Raw genomic sequence first — 7,862 nt, 5'->3', positions numbered from 1 at the left:
CCCTATGTGTAGGACCACCTTGGACCACGCTCTGGAACAGCCCAGCAATCACTGTGTTGGTAATACATCTCTGCAGAATGGTGGAGTTGCCAGCGAGGCAGCAGCAAGCCCAGGTTTTCGTGTGTGGCATTTTAACATTCTTATTCTCTGTGTCAAATTGGTGAGCTTACAATTTAGGCACTAATCTTGCAGTCTCATCTGAAAGGGTGAGTCTCTGTGCCTGCACAAAGCTTTGTTGACTTCAGTAGACTTCTGTGTGGTGTATGGTCTGCCTGCATGGATATCATTTCAGAAACCAAGGGCTGAATTTGAGTGACTGAATAACCCTCTCATCCTTCAAGGGGCTACACCAGGGGTGGGCAAACTCTTTGGCCTGAGGGCCACATCTGTGTGGGGAAATTGTATGCAGGGCCATGAATGTAGGGCTGGGGCAGGGGGTTAGGGTGTGGGAGGGAGTACGGGATGTGGGAGGGGGTACAGTGTGCAGGAAGGGGCTCAGGGCAAGGGGTTGGGGTACAGGAGGGGACTCAGGGCAGGGGGTTGGAGTGCAGGAGGTTGGGGTGCATAAGGGTTGCGGGATGTGGCAGGGGGCTCAGGGCAGGGGGTTGGGGTGCGGGATGAAGAAGGGATTACCTCAAGCTGCTCTGGGGTGACAGCGGCACGCAGCGGGGCTAAGGCAGGTTCCCTGCCTGCCTGGCCCCACGCCACTCCCGGAAGTGGCCAGCATGTCTGGCAGTGGCTCCTGGGGGTGGGGCAGGTGGCTCCGCCGCTTGCTGCCCTTGCCTACAGGTACCACCCCCAAAGCTCCCATTGATTGCGGTTCCTCGTTCCCGGCCATGGGAGCTGCAGAGGGTGGAGCCTGCAGGTGAGGGCAGTTCACCAAGCCCTCTGCCCTTCCCCCCAGAGGCTGCAGGGACTTGGTGCCGGCCGCTTCTGGAAGCAGTGGATCCGGCCCCAGGCCATTGTTTGCCCTCCCCTGGGCTACACCCATATAGTATTTGAGGCACATTGATGAGACTTTGTACATAGGCTCCTTATATTGTACATGTTCTGGGGATAAACAGAGGACTTCTATTTTCAGGATTGACAATCTATCACCCTCCACAAGCATTTGAAGAGAGAAACAGGAAAAAAGATTTCTTTTTAATCACATAGGTGATGAGGGAAATTTACATGCATAAGTCCTATTAATATTCATGGTAATACTTCAGGTGTATCACCCAATCATTCATAGGAGAATGGTTACCTTAGAGTTCTAAGTGTAATATCTCCATTGGTAATGATATACTGTTCCTGACATCCAACTATAAAATACAAGGCTGTAAAAGCTACTATAACTTGTACAGCTCTTCTAGGTATCCATGGTGCTATATAATAGCTATTATAATTTATCTGGGAAATTCAACCCAATTCTGAGCTCTGTGGCTTCTTGTTGGTCCAAATAGATATATTCCCCATCTTATATTAGAGGTTTGAATCCATCTTAAAGGGAACTGGGAAGCGAAGATGCAAACAGATGTTACTTCTTTTAAAGGATCAAGGTTACCCAGGTTACAAACACAACTCCTGCATTGGTTAATAGGGGCGCAGGACGAGGGGAAATGGGCATGCTCCCATTCCTTCCGTCTCGTTTTGGAGTGTCCCCCTGTTCTTCCAGAGATGATGATTATTATTGTATTACCATAGGGCCTAGGATACCTAGGTATGGCCCAGGTCCTCATTGTGCTAGATGCTGCACAAACAGAACAAAAAGATGGTCCCTGCCCAAGGAGGTTACAGTTCAAGTATATGAAGGATGCAATTCCTGCTCGCTATTTTGAGTGACCCCTCATGGAGCATATGGGAGAGGAAAATCATTGCAGGCTTCCCTTGCCACTTGCAGCCATGTAAGGGCAAGTCATGATCTGGGCTGTAATTATTATTATGATAAATTATTTGTACTCTAGCAGCTCCCACAGCTTGTTGGACATAGTCTACACATATACCAAAGTATCTATGCTTCCCTGAAGAGCTCACTGTTATGTGGATTCAGTTCCCTGCTCCCCCTAAGACAAGTCACTTAATCTCTCTGTGCTGAGTTCTCCATCTGTGAAACAGGAATAATAGCACTTCCTTACCTCATGGGGTGCTCTGATAAGAAATACACTAAGTATTGTGAGGGGGTCAGATACCACAGTAATAGGGGCCATATAAATACCCAAGATCGATAAATAAAAGACAGTGTATGAGGGACAGGGGTATAATTAAGATCGGTACAAGTTTCACATCCATGATACACATTTTATATACACTATACATACTTTTTGTGTGTTAAATACCCATTAACAACACCTGACTTTCCCCCTCATTCCTTCAGTTCATTCTATAAAAAATGTTACCACTTTTACACTCTAAGATGTTTGGGTCAGTGACTGTCATGTACCACGTTTGTACAGTGCTCAGCATAGTAGGGCCCCTGTCTGGTTGAGGTCTCTGAGCTTTACCACAGTATAAATGTTCAATATTAATAACAATAACATTACAGCTTCTCATAGGGCACAGAACATTTCTTTGGAAAGCAGACACAGTACGAAGGGTTAGAAAACAACAAATGCAGTCTGAGGGGTGAGGCCAGGCTTATACTCCTTACCCAGACAAAACTCCCACTGTAGTCAGCAGGTGCATAGTGGGTCTGCTGTCTAACAATTACATAGAATTATTGTGTACCTCTGTCATTAGCAGGATCTGATATTAATTGGTGCGACTAAAATGCATAGCACTTATTCCTCAGGGGGCTGCAAGCAGATCTGTTTTAAGTTTCTGCTCAAGACAATGAGAATCAACAGCTCAATGACACTGGGTAATAAATAACAGTTGGATTCAACAGCATCATAACAAACAGGCATGAATTCCAGATGCTCAGTGAAAACAACTAATAAATATAGTCTCACACATAGGCTAGAGTCCGATGAAACTAGAAGGAATTCTAGCAAGCTCCAAACACAATGTAGCATAGGCAAAGACTTCTGCACCCTGTGCTGTCTGTGCTACTCTTCCCACTTTCTATCAGGAGCCTGATATGACTTTTCACTAGATTCATATAAATGACTTTTGCAAACATACCCAATGGAAATGGTTTCATTTATTTAGTTCTTATAAAGGAGTTGTATGAATTAAGTAAATTGACCTCAGTAGGACACATTTTCAAGGCTATGCACATACCTATCAGCCAATCTGTATGTGCATCACTGAACTTAATTGCTAGATGGACAAGTTCTATACTCCTCTCAACAGCTAATTCACTACCCTCAGATTCCCACAAGCACTGTTTTAATAATATTTTAATAGCACTTATATAATACCTTCATCCAAGGCTCTCAACTCACTCTTTAAACTTTATTTTCTAAAAGCAAAAGCTTTTCTAGGTCTCCACTCCTAGTGCCTTAACCATAACACCCCTACCTCCCTCCTTCTCAAGACATTCCATCCTATTCTAGTTTTTTCAGTCTAAGGGGCTGGAAAATATTTAAAGATACTTAATAGTTTCAGTGCAGTAGAACAAGTTGGTTGTAGCCCCTAGACAATGGGATTGAGGAGGATAAGTTTAGGGGGTAGCTAGCATTGCTTATTAGAAATGTAATTATGAAGACATCCACTACTTATTTTGCTCATATATTATCTGTCTCCCCAGCCTAGAAGGTTGCGCACAGGTTATTCTTCAAACATAAAACTCATAAAATGTCCAAAACAACACTGTTCCCCTGAACAAGGCAGGCTGCAGGAGACTTTTTTCAGCCCTAACCCTACCAGTCTCTAGCCTATAAGACAATTTCCATTTCAGCTTCCTCTTAGGCCTTTTCAACTGCAAGCACTTGCTGGCTTTTATAATTACTTGATCAATCTCAACTGGGAGGTAGCTGGTGTGGCTGGGCCGTCCATCCTGTGATTGTCTATTTCTGTTTTTCTGTCTTGTCTAAGTTTGATTATAAGCTCCTTGGGGCAGGTACTGTCTAGATTTAACTACTGTGATGGGGCAAGGCCAGATGGCTACAGTAAAGTAGTGAGGAACAGGTATGTTAGCCCCAGGCTAAACAAATCCCTGGTACCATGGTAACCAAATGGCAGTTGCTCCAGGTTAATCAAGACACCTGGGGCCAATTAAGATCCTTCTAGAAGGCAGTGGAGATAGCTAGATTGATTGGGACACCTGAAGCCAATCAAGGACTGGCTGGAACTAGTTAAAAGCCTCCCAGTTAGTCAGCGTGGTGTGGGTGTCAGGAGTTATAGGAGGGAGTTGTGCTGTTGGAGGAATGAAGTAGTATGAAGCCATATCAGGTGCAAGGAAGGTGGCCCTGAGGTAATTGTGAAGAAGATACTGAGTGGGGGCTGCTGTGGGGAAGTAGCCCAGGGAACTGTACATGTCCTATGTCCAAAAAGTCAGCTTCCCTAGCTGCTAATTTTAGGGTCCCTGGGCTGGAGCCTGGAGTAAAGGGCGGGCCTGGGCTTCCCCCCTCCCTTCCCTGATTAATCACTGATACTGGGAGACAACAGAGACTGTGTGAGGGAGGGTTGTTTCTCCTTGCCTCCCTTGCTGGCTTATGATGAAAATGGCTCAGTAGACTGTGACCCTTGCCTCTAGAGAGAGAGAAGGGCTATGTGGAGGGTCACAGTGAGCCTCTGAGGCTAGCAAAATCCGTCAGGAAATGCAGGACCCACGGAGTCAAGGACAGAACTTTGTCACACTACATATATATGTGCAGTGTCTAGCATAATGGAGCCCTAATCCTGGTAGTATTCTGAAGAAGTGAGGTTTTTACTCACGAAAGCTTATGTCCAAATAAATCTGTTAGCCTTTAAGGTGCCACCAGACTCCTTGTTGTTTTTGTAGATACAGACTAACATGGCTACCCCTTGATACTAATCCTGGTAGGCACCTCTATGTACTACCAGAGTACAAAACACAAATAATATTGATAATGTTACAATATAAATGTCAGTCCTTTCCAAATACAAATTGCCTTTTTAATTCTAACTTATGGAAAGGAGAGGCTAAACCTATTTTTGCCCTAGTATACATTCTTCCCCCACACTTCCCAATTTGGGACAATTGAATAGCAAGTGAGGCCCAGGTCCATAAATGGGTCATATTGATGTAATAATGATGAAAATCTTTGGTGCAAATTCTCAAATAAGGGCACCAAAGTTGCACTACACACACATGCAGCCATCCCCTAAATGCAGGTGTTTGTAAACCTGTATTTGTATCCTAGAGGTAGATGTCTATGTCTGGGCTTTAGGTGCCTATGTACCTTTTGTGGATCTGGCCCTAAAAGGCTAGAAATTAATGTGATATGCTTACTTCTAATCATAGATATTAGCATTAGTGATTCAGAAGGGACTGTAACAGCAATTTAAGAAAGCAATGTAATTCAGCAAGATTCTGCAAGCTTTGAAACGCAGTACCCAAACTCTTTAGGAACTTTGTATACTACTAGGAAAGTGCACAAGCTTGTTTGAGACCAGATCTTTCTCCCCTGTGCAAAGGAGGTTAAATGTTCATTTGAAAGATAGCATGGTACTCCCAGATTTTTCTCCTCTAGAGACATTTCCGTTACCATCCCTCAAGTCTAAACAATCCCATAGTTATTCTTTGACACTTTTGCCCATTAAGTCCTGGCCCATTCATTTCACTGTCCTTGATACTTTTTTCCATTTATTAATATACTGTCAGTTCTTCTAGCCGTGAATTCATACATAAGGCTGTGAAGAGAGGAGAGAGGGGGCCAGATCCTCAGCTGCAGCTGAGGAATAATCAAGGCAGCTGAGAGGATATTCTTAAAGCCATATTTGCATTTCCTGGAGGCTTGGTTTGCTGTGCTGGATCAATCCCTTGGCATAAATTAGATTAGCCTTCAGGCTGCTTTAAATTTGTGCTGGCTGCTAAATTGTAGTCCTGAATTGCTGTTACAGGAACTGTCAATGTGCAGGGATCCTCCTTCTGCCCAGGCCTCAGCGAGAGTGGAATGGTATGAAGCTGCTACTGCAGCTCTCTCCCTCCACTGGGTCTCTTCTGCAGGGTGAATCCACCAGTTGCTAGGTATCCTTGCTCTAGGGCAGCTGTAATCTAGTGTGGTTGTAGGGAATTTCATGTTGGTGGCCTAGAAATGGAACAAAATAAGCAAAACTTTTATGAATGCGTCCATTTATAGGATCCCCACCATGTAATATATACAGCAGGTACTATAGTCCCATGTTCTGTCTTGTCTTTGTTAAATGTTAATGGGCAGAGCCTCTTTCTATTGTTTTATAAATCCCTATGTACATTTACAGTGCCCTAGAAATGCCCAATGCTAATGAAAATAGTAGCTGCACAAATAGGCCATTTTCATATTCTCCATGGCAAGTCCCATGCACCTGTATACATTAAATCTATTGCAAGCGTTCCTGAATAACCCCTAATGCATTAGCATTTCTAATATTTAGAGTTAATGCTTTACATGGGTATCAGCTGATATTGTCCATTGTTCAAGGAAACTAATAAGGTCTGGGGCTTTACACAAGGTTTTTTTTTTCCAAACGGGACTAATATTCCAAAGGAAAGCACTTGAACTGATGTGTGAATAAATATAGCTACAAATAGATATGAATCAGTTGGCAAGTGAAAATGTCTCCTTTTCTCTGACTAATGTGCTACTATTATTGCTACAGCAGAGAAGATCTTGGTCTGTCACAAAGGGACTTGCCATTATTCAACCTTTTAATGAGCTCAGGGCAAGCAATTTGGCCAGACTTCGTAGTGTAGACAAAGCCTTTTAACTGCAAACAAGCAGCTGTAAACTTTAAAGCTACATAATTAGCAAGAGCTCTGCAGTTCTTAACAGATGTGTGTTTGTATAGTGCAAGGTATGTTTCCCTGTTCCTCTCCTTGTCTTTCAAGAAAAGCAACAGTGATTATTTTCTCTAATAGAAGCATTTACAGATGTGAAACAGGACAGACCCCTGGTCTGCATTGTCCACGTTTCCTTCAGTGTGATTGCATCTTCCTGCAGGCTAACAGTCCTTCAATGAGCTGTACAAACAGTCACTTAATGTACAGCCCAGTTTTTTATGTATGGCTTTCTCTAGAAAAATCATCTTGTTTTGTTTGGAAAAGTAGAATGGAAAAGGCACCAGCATACCTGTGGCTGAAGCAGCAGTGGCTGTCTCCAGGAGCAGTTGCAAACATCTGGTAACTAGATGGTTGGTAAACTTTTATTTATTTTTTAAGTAAGGGAATAATATTCTTCAAAACTCTTGATGAGAACATAGATAAAATAGACCAGTGAATGCATCATCCTATGGGTGAACTGGAAGAGCATACACTGGAGCTGTGCAATTCTGTATTTGGAAGTACTACATTCTGAGAGTACTCTGTGCACATACTGTTGCTTTATTTTGGACCCTGTCATCTATATTTAACCTAATACACATTTTCTACTGATCTTACCACTAACTAAGGCACTGAATGTGGGCTTGCCTATATGCCAGGGACCCTGGCTTTATGGGCACATGGGAGCCATGAGCCTGGCAGATCTCACTGGGGAATAGCCTTTACATAACTGAGACTCTCAAGTGAGGTGGGGCTTGGCCTTTCTTATAGGTCTTGTACAAGGGGATGCCAAAGCCATACAAAGTGGGTGGAAGGAGTTTTGGCTGGATGGATCTGGCTATTCTGGGCTGCTGGGCACCCATAAGGAGCCACTGTAGTCAGTGTAAGTTAGAGCAACCCCTGAGGTATTCCAGTTTATGCCAGGGATTGCACCTTGCAACCCCTAGCTCCCTCTGGAATTAGACATCTTAGCCCTGTGACCAAGTTGAACTGAGCTCAGCTGCAGAGCGGAATC

This window comes from Trachemys scripta, chromosome 6 (genome assembly GCF_013100865.1).
Source record: "Trachemys scripta elegans isolate TJP31775 chromosome 6, CAS_Tse_1.0, whole genome shotgun sequence".
Classification (NCBI taxonomy): Eukaryota; Metazoa; Chordata; order Testudines; family Emydidae; genus Trachemys; species Trachemys scripta.
This window is presented reverse-complemented; position numbering follows the sequence as displayed.